This window comes from Mesoplodon bidens (genome assembly GCF_964165515.1).
Source record: "Mesoplodon bidens genome assembly, chromosome: 9".
NCBI lineage: Eukaryota > Metazoa > Chordata > Mammalia > Artiodactyla > Ziphiidae > Mesoplodon > Mesoplodon bidens.
Window position 1 is genome coordinate 3,972,512 of NC_138166.1, and position 19,608 is coordinate 3,992,119.

The 19,608-nt window shown below is 34.8% G+C and overlaps 1 protein-coding gene across 2 annotated transcripts in view; it reads left to right on the forward strand.

The window, feature by feature from the left end:
- The window catches only part of CACNA2D1 (calcium voltage-gated channel auxiliary subunit alpha2delta 1), a 504,082-nt gene that overhangs the window by 342,282 nt on the left and 142,192 nt on the right, over window positions 1-19,608 (forward strand). The gene's annotated exons all lie outside the window — the stretch shown is intronic.

Below are 19,608 nucleotides of genomic sequence, written 5' to 3' on the forward strand. Positions count from 1 at the left end.
ATTAAAAAGGGAACATAGAGGGAAGACATCAAAAAGAATGTGTGCACAATTCAATGCCTCTATAAATTGATAGCTGGAGATCAGAAGTGTACTTGGCTCAGTTTTTATGATGGCTATAACAAGTGACAGGCCATTCAAAGGCTTAAGAAGAGAGATAATGAAATATTAAATTAGAATAGCTTCCAAAACAGACCGACAGCACTGTTTGCAGAAAATTAAAAAGGGATTGACAATTGGAGAGAAAATAGAGGTCTGGAATTTGAGATGAGAATTTTTTAATCATCTGGCATTTTGCTTCGTGGATAAGATCTTACTCAGATTTCTCCCTAGAGATAAAGAGGCATTTAAAAGATATTTCTAAAATCCAGTTATTAAAAGAGAATGATTTTAAATGGGCTAGGGATTTCAAAACTATTTTGTCTCAGATACAAAGATCGGACTTCTGAAATATGGGGCTATGAGTTATGCTTGTATTGAGATGGAATTTAGTCAATATTTTTGTCATTAGAGCAAATCAAGTCACATACAGTTTTAACCTAATGAATAATACATGATACTTAATACTGCAGGCCTTGCTAATTGTTTCAGTCTTACATAAAAATCGTTTTGTTTTTACTTGTGTCTTGCAAATGATAGCAACTGGAAGCTGTGAGGAAGTTCATGGTAGGTGTCCATGAACGTGGGGCCCTATAGTACCTTACATTAATCCAGACTGGAGCATGTCTGAGGAAATGGCCCATTACTATCCTTCCAGGTCTGTGAAGACCAGTTATTGTTCTTGTACTTTCTTGGTAGTCACTACCCATCATATAAAAAATACATCAGCAATAATTATTACGTACAGAGCTTAAGTCCCCAGGAGAATTACACAACTAGTGGAAGGCTTTATTTTTGAAAGAAATGATTGTATGGGGATGGTCTCTTTCATACTGAAAATGGCTTCTCTATTTAATCTTCATCTTTAGTAAATCACAGGGTTTCTTTGACTGATAGAAAAACATCCTCATTCCAGAATAATTTAATTCCTTGATCCTCTTCATTTATCAGCTCTACCCCAAAGCTGGAAAAACAAAACAAAACAAAACAAAACAAAAAACCCACAAATAAATAACAAGAAAAACTGGTTTCAATCATTTTTCAGTAAATATACCTGACGTTTTCCCATTTCTAGTAGAATTAATGGAAAAAAATCAATTAACCCCTGTATTTTATTTGTCAATTATTTAAAGTTTCTATAGTCTCAAATTTTTTTAAATGTCTTTTTAATATAAAAATGTTTTTTCTTTTTCTTCTAAATGTGAACAAGTTTTATTCAAAAATTTTGCATATATATTTTTGTTATTTTTGGTATTTTGACATTACAACTCCTTTTTGTATTCCTATTACCAACTCCTATTACCTTCCTATTACAAATTCCAACTCCTATTACATTCAATACCAGTGTTCCAGTTCTAGGAAAAAAAGTAAATAATTACCATGTTTTTAAATAGAACAAATAAATAATAAAACAGCTAGACTTTTTCATCACACTTAATTCTAAAGGAGTTACAGCTATTTGAAAAATAAAATAACTCATGAAAGGGCCAAAATATTTGTCATCGATTTAAAATATAATTCAAGATAAGGATTTCTAAAAATGTTTGAGGGAAAGGAGCTTCCCACAAGTGTAATTGGTGTAATTGAGTGGTAACTGTCTATAATTTAAAAGATCATACAAGTGTTACATGTATAATCATTTTGATGCAGAATGCTTTATATTTATTTTGGTTTCAGTAAAGTCAGTGATCATAATTGTTTCTTTGTATTTCACTTCCATCACATCTTGTTTTTTTAACCCAAGTCCTGTTGTTAAAATCTTGTCATAAGTGTCCAAATTTATTCAATTTATTGTCTGATATTTGTTATTTTCAAAAAGATCCTGTGGGTTGTTCTTGTACATTATTGAAAGACTTTCCAAAGTAGAAAAATTCAAGGAAGAAATTATACAGTATATGGAGTATATTGGATAGCCTTTGAGAATGGTACCAAAAATTAAAAATTAAGGGATAAGAATTAAAATTTAAAATTATGAAAGGAGAGTTGGTGATATGTCAGTGAATTATTATTATTATTTTTTAATATTTTTGGCTGAGTTGGGTCTTCACTGCTGCACGCGAGCTTTCTCTAGTTGTGGCGAGCGGGGGCTGTTCTGCGTCACAGTACGCAGGCTTCTCACTGCGGTGGCTTCTCTTGTTACAGAGCATGGGCTCTCGGCGCATGGGCTTCAGTAGTTGTGGTGTGCGGGCTCAGTAGTTGTGGCTCGCAGTCTCTAGAGCACAGGCTCAGTAGTTGTGACACATGGGCTTAGTCGCTCTGCGGCACGTGAGATCTTCCCAGACCAGGGCTCGAACCTGTGTTCCCTGCATTGGCAGGCAGATTCTTAACCACTGCACCACTAGGGAAGCCCTGTCAGTGAATATTTAGATAAACAGACCTTTAGCAAAATATGACAAAGTTGCCATTTGTAAGACTAATCTAATACATATAATACTTGCCTCAAAGGACTATTATGAAAATTTTAAAAACATATAAAATAATTAGACTACTCCTAGATTAATGTTAAACTAAAATCTATTTTGTATATCAGCAGGCTTTATTTTCCTAAGAAAATGTATTATTTTGCATAAATTATTTATCTCTAAGTCTAATGAAAATACTGTCATCTACTGAAGTTCTTAATATGGAATTGCATACATATATACATCTTCTTTTCATTCATCAAATTAAGAAAAATAAATGTTTCAATAAATATTAATGAATTATAGAATTAAATTTATTTTAATCCAAATTAAGTAAGTTAGAAATATTTGATATTGGTTAATTTCTTTTCATAGCTCTTTGGTCAGGGTCATTATGGTATCATAGTAAGTAGCTTAGGAACATGAATTTTTGTTCCTAGTTTTGAGATACATTTTAATATTTTAATGAATAAGTGTGAATCTGAAAATTTGAATATGAAAGCATATTTACTTTAAAGATCATTAAGTTACTAATTTACAGTCTCCTTTTGTGTAATAAATTAATATATTTTAGAGTTCATAAGGTTTCAATCTTTCAAGTTCAGTTAAGTTTACTATACATACAATAATAAACACAAAACATTCTTTTGCTACCACAAAGCCAATTCTTATGAATGAGTAGAATTTACTATACATATCTGGGATTAAGTATGTTTTACTCATAGGGCATTAAGTATGTTCCTATCTCTCTCAGAAAGGATGGTTGAGGTTAGAAGTGATCTCTATTTTTATGTATTCTAAAAAAGTCTGAAAATATGTATACAAAGGCCTAAATTATGACGATCTAATTGTGTAACTAGCATTAATTTATACAGCAAATATAAGAAAATCAGAATATAAAAATAAAGACAAGGCTGTTGAGTAATTGGAACTCATGTATTTTAGTGTATTACAGTATTGTAGCAGACTATATATAGTATAAATTATTTATAGTAAACATTAAGAATTAGGTACAAAGACTAGTTCTTAGGGCTCTATGTCACATAGTAGCATAATCATAATATTCGTTCTACCTTTCAAGAATTTCAATATGTGGCCAACCTTTTCTCTGCTCTTGATCAAAACCAGCCTTCTGCTCCATTCAGAACAGTCTTCTCCACGGAACCTTGTTCTACAGATCATTCCAAAGCATTCTTGACTGTCTTTTATTAGGTTGTTCCTCTTGTGTTATTCTACATAAATTATTATTAAAAGAGAAGCCATTACTGTCTAGTTTAATGTTTTTCTTTTTTAATGAAATTAAAAACCATCATTCTACCAATACACCTTCCTCAGTGTGGTGTGCTATATGACAAGGATTAGTACAGACTGCATTGCTCAACTGTATCTGAATCTCTCTTTTAGACACATAGGAGAATTACACATCTTTTCCCACCTGCAACAGGATAGGGTGACATGGCTAGTGCTATCCAATGGGTTATGGTGGAAGTGATATTTGTGACTTTCGAACTGGTGGATTTAAAATTGCCAGAATTAGACTCTCTGGAACTCTCTTCCTGCCCCAAGATCAGATGGGCAGAACCATATAGCAGGGACCTCCATCAGTCTACATCCCTGGGTTGAATGAGCAAATACTACAGACACTACCCCCTCTTCCACACTTGGATTCCATCATTGATAAGCTATGGGTTTGTAGGATGAGTGAGAAAAATATACAGGCAAACAAACTACTTTGATGTTTAACCCACTGAAATCCTATGCATGTGCATATATATAATATGCATATAAATACACACACACACACACACACACACCCTTACTCACAGAACAAATAATATTCTAATAGTTCTACCTAACAATTCTTCCTAAAATACTGCTATTCATCTACTTATCTTTACATCATCGTTCTATTTATAAAATGACTACTATGGCTTTCTCTCTTTCTCAGGACTTTTTCCCAAAATATTTAAAACTGAAAATTTCAATCTAAAAGTTTTGTCTCCAAAACGAAAGTAAAGACTTAATATTTGCCAAGTCATAAAGCCTTTATCAAACAGATTTATCTAGAGCTACAAAATAAATGTCACTTCCATTCGCTTATTCTCAGTCTTTCATTCTTTTTCTCTTTCTCTTTAATCCAGACTTTAAAAATATGACAGCTTAAGGGAAACAAAAACTCACTGCTTACTCTCCTAGGAGGTTAGATGTTAGATTGATTTTAGACTCTGACACTTTAAAATCTACATTTTTGCTCATTTCCAAGTCAGCAGTCAAAGTATTATAAAAATTCATAAATCTTACATGTTGAAATGATATTGTCTCCAATTTATCAGTTTGTTTTATAAAACTCAAAAGTAAACCATTATCCACAATATTTAATGTAAACTACCCTCCCACTGATACAACTATACTGCTTATAATTTATGAGAAAATAAAATTGACTAGGCTAGAGTACATACTCAAATGAGGAGATTTGAATTTAACCTGGGTTAGTAGGCTATAAAGTATATACATATATGTATATACTGTATATGGTCAATAAAATATAACATTTTTTTCATTACAGGGGACCGTATATTATAATACCATTACTATAATTATGGCATTGCTATACTCACCTTAATTTAAATATTTTCCATTAATTCTTATGATGAAGCATAAAATTCTAATGAAAATTGAAAAAAAATAAAGGCTTGCAGCCAAATAGGAATATTATACACCTTGCTGATTTTCAATTTAACAATAAGGTACCTTATTTAGAAGTTTTATTTTAGAACTTATAGATTTTCATTTGTCTTAGGAGTTCAGTCTCTCATTTGGCATTTTACTGGTGCTCATTTGTTGAATTTCTGGGTAAGTAATTTAGAAGTTGTGTGTGGCCCATCATCTGATCTGCCTCCCTTAGATTTTGGCCATACTTAGTTCAGACCTTCTCTAGTAGTAAGGGCATGGGAGATCTTAACAGTGAAAGTTAAGAATTCTGTTCTGACCAAGACATTCTTAATTTCCAACTTCAAATTCTTTTGGTAACATACAGTGGTACACGTGCATAGTTGTTTTCTCCTTTTTGATTTTCAAAAGTTATGTTAGCATATAGTTACTACAAGTTTATTTATGTAATGTTATATACTTAAGGATCCCCCATGTTAGGAGTCTATAAAGGAATATTACATTTACACATTTATTGTGTCTGCATCTACATTTGTGTGTTTGGTATAAATAGTGAGGTCTACATTTCAATGTAAAATAGTGCCAAATAATTTAATTCTGCTTTACTTCAAAAACTTATCCACAAACCTATGGTCTTGACTATGATTTATACATATTAAAAATCATAATTATAAGTTGTCTACATTTCAAAAATTAAAATCATGAGCTCTTCTTAGAAAATGACAATAAAACATTTGCGAGAAAAAGTGTAAAAAGGTTAAGGGCATGAATCTTGATCCAAAATAAAAACAGTAATTTGAAAAAAAAAAAACACCTTTGTGTGAAGTATTCTGAAAATTCAAATATTTAGAATACCATTTCAAATCCCCACTTAATCCCCATTTTACTTTGCATAAATGTACAAATATGTACATTTCATATATGTCTATCAATCAAATATAGAACTCTTTCCAGTAAGCTGTTCATTGAATCAAATTTCAGATAAAAATATGCCTCCATAGTCTATATTTTGATGTTGATAGCATAAATTTCAATTTATTCTGACCTAAGGGAAAAAAGAGAGTTGTTTAGAAATGGGCATAAACAATGTTCATGTGTTTCAGAGAAGTTTTCATTTTAATGAACACATCTTTATGCTCCAAAAGACTGATAATACCCATGAAAGATTTATTAACTTTAATAAAAGATGCTAAATGCTAGACAATAAGGTGAGATTTTTTAAATGGCTTTTTAAAAAGAAAATTTTCTAGAAAATGATTAGTAAGATAGGTTCCAATAGTAGAAAAGATCACTAGGCATACCTTTGGAAGCAAGGGAATAAATGTGAACCTAAGGGAAATCTCAGAATATTACAAAGAAACATAAAATTCAGTCTTAATCTCATTATATTTGCACTTTCCAAAAGCATAAAAAGTTACTTGTCCTCACTAAAAAATAGTTATGTGAAGTTTTTGCAGTGTCTAGAAGAGCTATTATAACTAAATGCTTTTAAAATAATTAATTGGATGTTATTGGTTAAGTGTAGCATAAACATGTATCTTTTTTTTTTTTTCTTTTTTTCACGGTACGTGGGCCTCTCACTGCTGTGGCCTCTCGCGTCGTGGAGCACAGGCTCCAGACGCGCAGGCTCAGCGGCCATGGCTCACGGGCCCAGCCGCTCTGCGGCATGTGGGATCTTCCCGGACCGGGGCACGAGCCCGTGTCCCCTGCATCGACAGGCGGACTCTCAACCACTGCGCCACCAGGGAAGCCCCTGTATCTTTTTTTTAAACATCTTTATTGGAGTATAATTGCTTTACAATGGTGTGTTAGTTTCTGCTTTATAACAAAGTGAATCAGCTATACATATACATATATCCCCATAACATGTATCATTTTAAATAGAGAATTGAATAATATGATCTGGTGCCCATAGTGATTCACACACACACACATACACACACATCCTTACATTCTTGTCTAAGAAGGTATTGCTACCTTGTTTAAGGGTAGGCAATTTTAAAAATGGAGAAAAAAAGTACAAAAATAGTTGGACAATAAAATGCACAGGCTTTTTGTTTTAAACAAAAAATGTTGCAGATGACACATTTAGGAATAGGAGATGAAAGGGCAAGAAATGGGGAGATTGATACTTTAGTAGAATAAATATAAAAGAAATTCACTAAAAAAAAAAAAGAAAAAGCTTTACTTCAAATTTATTTGGAAGGCCAGAGAAACACAAATAATGTAAAAGATTCTGGCTTCTATGCGTTTGATGCGGAACACAAAGTGACAAGAAAGTAAAGGCTTGTTTCAAAATCGTGAAAAAGATTAATGTCAAAGAAAACACTTATTGCAAAGAATGGTAAAATTCATTTCAATAAACCATCCATGTTTATATTAGAGAATAGTGACTATGTGTTTAAAATTAAATTGAGCTTATTACCTCTTAACATTGATGTTTTATGAAATAGAAGACTTAAAGTCTTTATCTGTATGTTACCTTCTGATACTAAATTTTATTGAAGGGCCAATTGAAGTTTCATTTTTAGGAATAAATACCTAAGATGTTTCTAAATAATTAAATCTTGTCACTCTTGTACTTCTGATGAATGAGGGTGGTTGGCATTCGTGCTTTTAGAGCTACTGATGCAGGTTTAAATCATTTCCGAAAGTCAAAGGTGCAAGTGAATTGCAGAAGAGAGGCACACAATGATGGGAAAGAGTGCATGGTCGGCAATTTGAAGTGTCTTTTTAATACATATATGACTCCTGTGGTAGAACTTTATGGTCTTATAAGACCATGTAATCACTGAGCTTCAGTCCTGTGGGGCTCCGTGTAAGTGTAAAGGCACAATAGATTACCTCATCATTCTAACCGAGCAGAAGGGAAATTGCTTATCCTCCAAGTACACAGCAAGCATTAGTTAAAGTGTTCTACATGCAAGAGTTTCAGGCATTGTATCCCTGGGTACTTGATTTAAGTCAGTAACTCTTTTAAAAAGGCAAAATTCAAAACAATGCATTAGGAGATAATGGGTTTTTATTGGTTCCAATATCTTTTCATATTGTCTTTTCTTCATGGACTGTGAGTCAGGCATAGATAAATTGAATTTGTATTCAGTGCATTTATTTTAATGCAGCTGTGAAAATTATATTCGAAAGGCACATTTTGCTGTTTTTGTTAAGTGAAAACAGTAGGTATATATTAAAGCATGCTATGCTGATTACTTCTCATGGGAAAAGGTGTCCTTGTTTATGAGCGTTAGGTCCACATTATTTCCTTTTGGCAGTGTTCCTCAGAGAAGTAAAGCCGCTTCAGTACTTAAGGATCTGTGGAGCTTATTAATGTCAATACCGTGAACATCCTTCAAACAGTTAGTTTCGACTGTCACTGAAACAGTGACTTCCAAATCCGATTCGTCCATATAGATTCATGGCTAAGCTGCAGATTCATTTATCTAATTACTTTTTGGATAACCCTTTTCAATGGATTAAGTGGCACAGGCACCACTCATTAGGACACTGATATCTTCAAATATGTCCCTCCTCCAATGTTCATGTGTTTGTTAATAGTATCATCCAGGCCCAAGCCAGAAAACCAGGGCTCCTCTTTTCCCCTTCCCACCAGCTGTCACTATGGTCTGTAGATTATTTCTCCCCAACATCTTTTTAATCTCCTTCCACTCCCCACGTCCAGCACTGCTTTTGTAGTTCAGACCACTGTCATTCCTCGCCAGCCTGACCATACTAGTTTTCTGTCTTGTCTTCCCCATTCACATCTGGCTTGTTTCCAATCTACTTGCAGTATCTTTCCATGCTGGCTTCTGAGTGAAGCCTCAAGAGCAAATATGATTATTTCATACTTTAGCTTATATGTCTTTCTGTAATTCTCAGAATAAAATTATTTTGTGTTTAGTACTGCTGGGTCATCATAACAATGTGTCTCTAATCCTATCTTGGCTGCTTTATTCCATATTCCTCGTTCATTCAACCATTTTGAAGAACATCGAGCTCCTGAAATGCCTTGTGCCTTTTTTTTTTTTTTTTTTTTTTTGCCTCTTTGTTCTGCACAGGGCATTCACTGAATTAGTCATCCAGCTCTCCTACCACTTCTCCACTCTTCTTTAAAACTGTCTGTACCGGGCTTCCCTGGTGGCACAGTGGTTGAGAGTCTGCCTGCTAACGCAGGGGACACGGGTTCGAGCCCTGGTCTGGGAGGATCCCACATACCGCGGAGCAACTAGGCCCGTGAGCCACAACTACTGAGCCTGCGCGTCTGGAGCCTGTGCTCTTCAACAAGAGAGGCCATGATAGTGAGAGGCCCATGCACCGCGATGAAGAGTGGCCCCCACTTGCCACAACTGGAGAAAGCCCTCGCACAGAAACGAAGAACCAACACAGCAAAAATAAATAAATAAATAAATTTTAAAAAAGCAAACATTAAAAAAAAATTAAAAAAATAAAATTGTCTGTCCCACCTCCTCCAGGCAGTCTTCTTTGACCACCACTCCTTCCCCTGACCCTCAGAACATTTACTTAGCTTCTGATAGGCAGTAATGTTGTTAATAGGGTCTGTGATACAAAAGCAAAATTGGATGTAAGATGCTTTGATTTATCTCTCTTTCTCCACTAGATTTAGAGCAAGTTGAGAAGAAGGATCACAATTTTTTTTATCACAATTTATGTGACTTTAACTCCAAGAGCCTAGTCAGGGGTTATTAATGTGCTTTGAATGATTGAATACCGTGCTGGAAATAGATCTTCCCCTCTCTAAAATTCCATCTATTACAGTAAAAAGACCCAAACCACTTGTAATGTCACCGTATTCCTTTTGTGCCGTATGTTTCTGTTTGGATATTTTGGTGTGGCAGGAAAACTGTGTGAGATTCTGTCCTTGAAATATCACACTAGATCCTACAGCCATTCTGTTGATAAGGAGAACAGTGGGAGAGGAGGTGGGATAGAAGCAATCATAAAAGACCAACTTTTATGGAGACTAACTGAAGGCTTTTCATTAGGGAGGGCCTTTGCCAAGTAGCATTCTGTGGCCGTAGTGGGAAGAATGGCTGAAAGTGAGCTGAAATTGGAGGGAGACTATCTAAAGTTTGTTGGGAGAGACCTAAGTGAGTTTGGCCTTGGAGTGAGAGAAGATAGACACAGAGCTAGAACCAATGTGACCTGGTCACGTACCACCTCTTATGATATTTCATCAGATCAAAGACCTTTAAGCCATTTTTAAAAGCTTGGGTACAGAGTATTTGTTTTGACCAGGTATTGAATCCTTTATAATATTTTAAAGCTATGTCAGAATAACTTGAGCTTCTTCAAACGATTTGAGTGTTACATTTAAACTTTTATGGGATCTTAAGCTATGAGTGAAAATTAAAAATACATGATGTATTAGAATAGAAAATGAATTATTTCTTTATTAAGGTATTTGTTGAACTGGGCAGTAGCTAGGACTGTTAAATATAAATTTAACATGTCAATAACTGTAATAAATGCATCAAAACCTGAACAAATCATGCTCACTATGTTGTAAGCATCCTGAAAACTGAAATAGTTGATGTATTTGTTTTTTCTTCCTATATGTAGATGTCTGTCTATCTGTAAAAATAGTCAGTTATGACTGCTCTTCCTGCATGTATGCTTATAGGCTTATGACAATTCTTTATTCATGTGCAAGTAGAGATGTAAGGCTACTAACCTCATGTTGTCTTAGATATGGTGTTAGATTTCATCCATACCTTTATGGAACATGACTCTGTAAGTAACAGCCTGTAGTTCAATTTCTTAGATTTATTTTGTGTTTAGTTTCACTCTGAAGCAGTGCATGGTGTTTAAACCAAGCGATTGTTCTTCTTGATTATAGCTATCTGCTGTGTACTGTGTTTGAGTGCATCTGATGTTTCCATCTGAAAATCACCAGGCAACTCTTTGTTCTAAAACTAGTTGACACAAACCCTTAAGTACTAAGCAGTGTGTGCCTCACTGACAGCATCAGCCTTGCTCCCAGGAGCCTTGTTATCCTGCAGCCGTATCTCATTAGTCAGCTCCAATACTTTTTGATCCTTCTTTATGAATTCAGCAGTCCAGATTTGTATGTAGACACTAAATTCCCTGTGCAGTTAGGCAGTCTCAGAGCAAAGGCAAGAGATTTCCCATATCTAATTTGATCTGTAATTCTCGGCCAGAGTTTCCTCCCTGCTTTAACAGAACTGTGTGTATGTACACCATTCTGTGTGTGTGCGTGCATGTGCCTGTGTTGTGTCTGGTATGTATATTAGGTCTTATATAGTTTAATATCTTCTCCCAGAATTTTAGTGTGTCTGTGCCGTATTCAGGGCCACAATCACCAGCGTGGTTTGACTTCAGGAGTGCTGAGAATATTCCATAGTAAAATTTATCTCTACTGAAATTATACAGTACATTAAATGCTATCATTAGAGAAATTTGTTTTTTCATTTGCCTTCTCTTGAAACAGCGTATCAATAAATGGTTTGGAAAGGTTAACATGCTATTTTATTCATGCGATATATAATAAGAAAATTAAGTAGTGTTGTTGGACATTAACTTAGGACCGAGGTAAGAGCAAAGGTTCCTTGAGGAAAGAGAAGCTGCTAGATTTACATCATTCATCCTAGCATTTTAGCAGCGCAATCAGAACGGCTCCATTAAGATGTTTTTAAAAATATATTTTAAATGCTGAGTATTAAGAGGTAAATAAGAAAATAATGATAATGACAAGGGCAGGTAGCATTTATTGTGCAGTTACTAAGTGACAAAAGATGTTCTAAGGCTTCCCTGGTGGCGCAGTGGTTGGGAGTCCGCCTGCCGATTCAGGGGACGCGGGTTCGTGCCCCGGTCCGGGAGGATCCCACATGCCGCAGAGCGGCTGGGCCCGTGAGCCAAGGCCACTGAGCCTGCGCATCCGGAGCCTGTGCTCCGCAACGGGAGAGGCCACAACAGTGAGATGCCCGTGTACGGCAAAAAAAAAAAAAAAAGAAAGAAAAAAAAAAAAAAGATGTTCTAAGTACCTGTAATCCTCAGCACAGATCTGTGAGGCAGACACAATTATTATTATCCCCATTGTGCAGGTGAGGCAGATGAGGTTTAGAGAAAATAAAATGCTTTCCCAAGGTCAAATGTATACTTCTGGCACAAAAGACACCTGCCCTTTCAGTGGGAGGGCAGTAAGTAAGAATAAGCTTTGCTTATACTACATATATGCATATACTGAATTCTTAAATGCCAATTATTTAAAGGAAAAAGAATCACCAGCATAATAATAAGGCATTTTAAAAAACAAACAAACCTCAGTTTGGGGTCCTTTATATTTGGGCTTAATTGCATATTTATTCTTATATGGCTTCCAGCTTCATTTCTATGTTCTCATAGTTTCTGATTTCTTTTTTAAACTCACATATTTTATTTCCCTTTTTAAAGTTTAAATTTAAAAAATGTTTAGAGGGGCTTCCCTGGTGGCGCAGTGGTTGAGAGTCCTCCTGCCGATGCAGGGGACACGGGTTCGTGCCCCTATCCCGGAAGATCCCACATGCCGCGCAGCGGCTGGGCCCGCGAGCCATGGCCGCGGAGCCTGTGTGTCCGGAGCCTGTGCTCCGCAACGGGAGAGGCCACAGCAGTGAGAGGCCCGCGTACAGCAAAAAAAAAAAAAAAAAAAAAAAAAAAAAATGTTTAGAGGATTTTTGGCTATTTTTCATTTGTTCAGAATTTAGTAGGCTCTGTGTTTACTGCAGTATTGCTCTAATATATAGAAATAGATGTTTAACCATTTTTCTTTTAACAATTTAATTACAGATAGTCACACTTATGATGAAAATGACATTGTGAAGTAGTATCAGTGGAAAAAATTGTATTGTCTTCCTCAGATAATCACTGTAAAGTTCAGCCTTATATTTACAAATTATACAGTGTTACACTCTAGTTGCTGTATATAAAAGAAATGTGTTATTGTTCAAGTAAAAGAAAATAACTGGCAAAATAATATGCCAAGATGTAAAAAGAAACTGTTTTTCTATGTAAGGCATCTAAAGGAGATGTGCCTCTTACAGTTTTGTAATTCAGCTAAGGAAAGGACTATAATAAAATCACGCTCACTGATGTCCTTTTATTCGTAAGCTTATCTGACATTCATGCTAAACCTATCTAACATCCTTAGCGTGTTTAAGTTTACTTTTTTAGATGGAAGGACAACAGAAGTACAAGACATTAAATGATTAGTTTTAAGTAGCAGGTTGTGCCAGTGAGAGAGACTCTTGGCCATCAGAGTTACTAATCATTTACTTGTTTATCTGGTTTTGATAATACTAAGAACAGAAAAACTTAAAATACTTGAAAGATAAACTTTTTATTTTGCCTCCTATTCTTATGACATTTCTTATGCATAAACCTTACACCCCTTCAAGAAAAACCTTACAAGTAATTGTCATTTTAATGAAAGTGACGTTAAAAATCCTTCAATTAATAAATATGACATTGGGTCCTAGTGTCTCCTATTCCCCTTGCATTATTCTTATTTTCTGTAATAATAAAGTGGTTTCTCCTGAGCTCCTTTTATGTGCTGGTAAACTAAAGACATAGGGAGTGAGAGCAGATATCTCAGTAATACGGGCCTTAGAGAATTGACAAGGACAACGGCCTTTGAATATTTGTACCGAATTAACGGTAGGAATAAGGCTTATCTCCTCATCAGGGCCCACATGTGCCCTGGAGCCTTCTGTTCTCCCGTCCTCAATGGGAGGAGGATGCTGGTGCCAAAGTCATGATTAGAGAGATTAGAGTTGGTCTTCCCATCTCCCTGTACTTTATTAATCTTTCATTTACACTGGGATTAGGTGAGATTCCTTTAGCCAAATCCACTGAAAAGATTCGTTCATTTTAATATTTATGCACACTGTCTAGTCCTTAAAGTGGCTTTTGTCTGTGGCTTAATTGGATCAGTGGGTTTCTTCTTATTAACATTTTTCTTTTTCGAGATTAAGGTTGATGAATAAAGTTAGTGACATCTGGCTCAGCTTACCGGCTAAACGCAACTCCTTTAATGACTACCTTATATACTCTGGGATAAAATGAACATTTGCTATAAAGATAAAATTTAGTTTAGAATCGCACAGTGTTGAATCATTTAAAAAAAAAAAAAGCAAAACTCTAATATTCTATGAATGTCCTAAAGCCGGAGGTGGGGGGGGATGACATTTAATGGCACTAAAAAAGTAGCTTTGGGGCTTCCCTGGTGGTGCAGTGGTTGAGAGTCCGCCTGCCGATGCAGGGGACACGGGTTCGTGCCCCGGTCCGGGAAGATCCCACATGCTGCAGAGCAGCTGGACTCGTGAGCCATGGCTGCTGAGCCTGCGCGTCCGGAGCCTGTGCTCCGCAACGGGAGAGACCACAACAGTGAGAGGCCCACGTACCACACACACACACACACAAAGTAGCTTTGAAATCCTACTTACTTGCTCAGGTATGAGAATAACGTGTTAGAATTTCTGGGACTAAAATGAAAATTTGCTCCACCCAAAGGGTGTCAAAATGTAGCCTGAAATATTGACTTAATTTAATATGAAACAATAATATTTTTTAAATGTATCAACTTTCGTTTTGAAGTTTTGTTGTGGCTTTTTGTTGACAGTATTCGTTGGGAATATTGCTTTTTACAAAGCAGATTAATTGTCTTGTGTTTATAATTGTACTTGAGCAAAGTTTGTAAACCTGGGCACTATTGACATTTTGAACTAGGTGATTCTTTTGTTGTGGAGATTGTCCTGTTCATTATAGGATATTTAGAGCATCTCTGGCCTCTGCCTGCCAGATGCCAGTAGGCTCCCACCAGTCTTGATGATCAAAAATGTCTCTAGACATTGCTGAATGTCCCCTGGGAAGGAATATCTCTCTCAGTTGAGAAACACTGTGTTACAAAGGCATAGGTGATGTTTACTTTTTTCAGATTTAAAATTCTAAATCAGAGCTACACATATAATGAAAGCTTAGAAATAATAAATAGCTCATAAAACAGTAAGAATCTTGGAATCTGACTTCTTTGGGTGCTCTCTGTCTACAGCTCTCACTGTATGATTTTTGACAAATTACATGCCCTTTTATTTTTATCATCTAAAAATAGGTTTTGTTTTTGTCATCTAAAAAAGGATAATATGAGTATCTCACTCAAAGTGTCATATTTAGTTAAGTGAGATAATGCATACAAAATGGTTAACACACCTGCTGGCACACAGTAAGTTCTTAAAAAATTCCTGACTTCATTTGTTATCAGTGGCAATCGTTTAGCTAGTTTTATCTTAATGAAAGGCTATGATAATAGAGTGGTATTATGAAATGGAAATAGCATAGTAAACATTTTGGACAATTCTCTTGTTTTAATTATTTAATTGTATCATATTTACTATTAAAAATAATTTTTAGTATCCAGTCCCTTTACATAGCTTTAAGATTTACAGAGTTCATCAAAGACCTGTCAAAGTTACTTTGTGTTGTGTAAAATGTATTTTTGATGCAGACTTGTCAAAGTTATTTTATATTTTACGTGAATCTTAAAAAATGTTTCTCTTCTTTTTTCTAACATATTTCCACTTCATTTCAAAGCCGTAGCTGACGTTATAAATAACCTTAAGGTTTTTCAAATAGTTATATAGTGCCTTCAGTGCATGGTGAGGCCCAGAACCCTGAATAAGTCAACAAAATGTACTCAAACTTAAAAGGGAGCAATAGTGCAACACTTCATGGCTGAAATTTATAGGAGAAAATTGGATTCCGAACTTGTCAGTAATTCTGTATTCATGTCATAAATGAGATACAGATATGTCACATATTTTAGAAGAATTAGCAGCAAATGTAAGGTGCTTCTTTTGTGCTGTTACAAATTAGATTTTTCTTTCTTCCCTTGAGAAGCCAGATTGAACAAAAGAATCCTCCGAAACAGAGAATTGCTGAACATTAAGGCCCTGTTTCTGAAAACTAAATAGAAGAATAAAGACGCATGCTTGGTGTTCTGAATCAATTATCAGTGAAATGCTGTTATACCATTCAGAATAGAGTCCCCAAAGTCAAGGTTTGCTTTCCCAGCATTCACTGCTTTTAATAAGCTTAGCCTTGGATATCTATGAAAGACTTATTTTCACAAACTCTAATTTTCAAACAAAGATAAAAATCTTCATTTCTTAAAAGTTGACAGAGATGAGGACTAATTTTACTCTGAAAGAAGCCATGAGACACTTAGCTAAGTTCATTAGTAATTGGCAGTAGGTTCAAGGCTAGATCACGATTGACCAGTTTGTCTTACACAGTGAAAAAAGTAGAAGCCACTCATGAATTTCTGTGTACACTCATGCACTCCATTTAAGCAAGACATTAGAAGTTTGAATGTGTGAATGTAAAACATTACTATTTTAGGAGGTAGAGAAGGAGGACATGGATGAGTATAGTATACAGTATATTAAATAATGCAATACGTATCCAGTATATAATTGAGAAAACTAAATACGGTATAATTTTAAATACTGCCTAATGATTTATGGAAAACCAGTCAGAACTATTACCCATATTCTTGAGTATATCTGTGCAAATAAAAGGTAAAGTTTTATTTGTGGCCAAAAATTATTTCAAGTCCTTTTAAAAAGATCACTTATTCTGGAATTATTTTAAGAAATATTATTTGGCTACTAGTTTATACCAGTGTTTCTGCAATTAAATAAAATCCTTCAAATTTTTATTTCTTGCTCTAGACATTTATATAAAGACTGTGCCTTACAGAAAAATAATTGCATTTTAAAAGTTTTAGCATAGGCAGTATTCTACATTCGTTTTATTATGCCACCATCTGCAAATGACCCAGTTATTTCATTATTGTTTTTCCTGAGTTATGCTAATAAAGTAGAAATGGGGAAATGTTGGGCACCTTAGTAATCCTGGATTAGGTATTTAATTTTTAGAAGGTTAAGAAGATAAAAATCTGCTTATTATAGGATACCTAAGTAATATATATTTATTCATCAAATGTAGTTCATAATGTGGATCCAAAAAGTATAGCCAAATCACCAAGAATGATCTAAAATGGTATTCATACTTGTTTATTTGCTTTGATGTTTTACATGTTTTCTTTTACATTTTTAGCTGCTTTCAGTATAATTTAAGAAAAAGAATTTCCTACTGCAGCAATTTATTTTACCTTGTAGTTTTGGTGTTTTACTATGTTTTTATCCATAGTAAAAATCCCTTGAAGTAGAATTGTTGGATTAAAGACGGTGCATGTTGATAGACAACTACAGCCAAACTCTCCTCTAAAGAGGTGGCACCAATTTTGTACTCGCGTGGCAGATCCTTTGAATTCTTGATCTGGACATTTCGATAAAAATTGTGGCTATTAGAATAATGATTGCACTCACGAGTCTGTAAATACAAAATGACATGGAAGTATCTGTACCCTCACTCCTTACTTCACACTGTCATCAAGTTTATAAACCTTGCTCATATGATACACATACAATACCATTTCTTTCATTCTGAGTAAATCATTCAAGTGTCTATTCTGAAAATATTTATGCACCTTGCTCATTTGCATATGAACACATTTTGAGAAAAACATTCTGCAATGTCTTATCTGAAAAAGAATTTTCAAATATATAAACTACAACTTTAAAACATATCACCATGATGGTAAGAACATTCCAGAGCCTGACTTTTTCCCCTGAGTACATAAAAGTACAATTCACAATCACTGTATCAGAGCCTAATACTTAGTCATTGTCATCAAATAAAACGAGAAAAAAATTAGCAGCCCTGTAAACAAATAAAACTTTATTAAAAATAATTAGATATCAGTTGTTGCTTAATGTGAATTAAGGAGCCAAGGAAATTGAAGAGATAGACTTCATTAATCCCCAATCTATTCTAACTATCTGGGACATAAACATGATTATTTTGCTGAGTAGAATATTACTCTAAAATTCATGAATGTTTAAAAAAAAGGTAGGATGTCCCTCTTTTTCTGTGATGTTGTGTATAGTACCATAAATATTCATGAATAGTGAGTATCAGTTCAGGTTATCTATGTGAATATAAATTTTCACATAACTGGCCACTCAGTGTTCATTGGATCATGCTTTTGAATATGAATTCACTAGTATCTCAGATGCACTGTGGATCTGACCCAGCTCATGAATATTCACACACACAACTGATCTTTTTGAAGGTAATCACATCCATAAAGATGGAAATCTCGTTAGTTTTCAGTAATGAGAAATGCATGAATATATTGGTCCCAGAACAATTTCACAGTATACTTGCTTTTCATTTTTTGGTAAATGATAAACTTTATAAATACATATGCTGTGCCTCTTTCTTGATAGCTCTTTTTCCTTTTCCCTTTAAAAAATCTTGTGTGTGATCTAACCATGATCACATTTGTTTCTTTTACTTGCTGTGGTCACAGAAAAGAATGGGAAGAATTAAGCAGTATCTCCACTCCTTATCCCAACCTCACGTCCACTATTTAGGCTTGGTCATAGATGCTCAAATGCAGAGTGTCCGAATCTGCTAATCTGCTTGTGGGCATGGTGCATATTTTACATATAAAGACCCCTCCAAAAAAGATGAAATTATCTTATGTCATCTTTTTTGCATAAAGGGAAAATAATATCCTAAGCCAGTTAGAATTTTAATATGTTAGACATAGGATACTATGATCATGGAGGCCCATAATTATAAATTATATATTATTTTAGCCCATGTTATATCCCACATTATCATTGTTTCTCTTTCATTATAATGACTGCCATATGGTTGTGATACCTATCCCAGATCAGTCAGTCGCTATGAGTAGGTATCAAAATCAATGATCTTTCCCTTATTAGCACCATGCTCTAGTTATTAGTTGAACTAACCAGAAAAAAGAAAATTATTGTTCATAAAGGTAGTGATAAGGTATCAGCCACTTCTTAGTTCTAACACTGATATTGTCAAGCCTCTGAATGAGTTTTTCTTTATCAACATGTACGCATTTTTGGTTGTTACATAAGCACAGTTAATAAAGTATGCTCAGTAACAAACATCTGTTTGTTTTGGTTTTTTTTTTTTAAATTCAGGTAACAGACCAAACTATGTTAGTGTATCACAGAGAATCATCAATATTGAGCTATGTTGAATTCTCCTCTGCTCAAGCCCCTTCGTGAATATGCATGTACCCTTAGCTTAAAATTTCCCAGTTTTGCTGTCTGGGGAGACAATGCTTTGGGGAAAGTCCCTGGTGTTGTCCTTACTTGCTGCAAGTAATAAATCCTTCCTTCTCCCCCCACAAAAAAAAAAAAATTACTGAGGGCTGTCGTGGTCACACTGTGTCATGAGGTGCCTTGTAAGCATCTTCAGAACTGCCTCAGTGCAAGGGATACTTCCCAGCAGCAGAGTTCTGATACTGCCTGTTTTATGCATC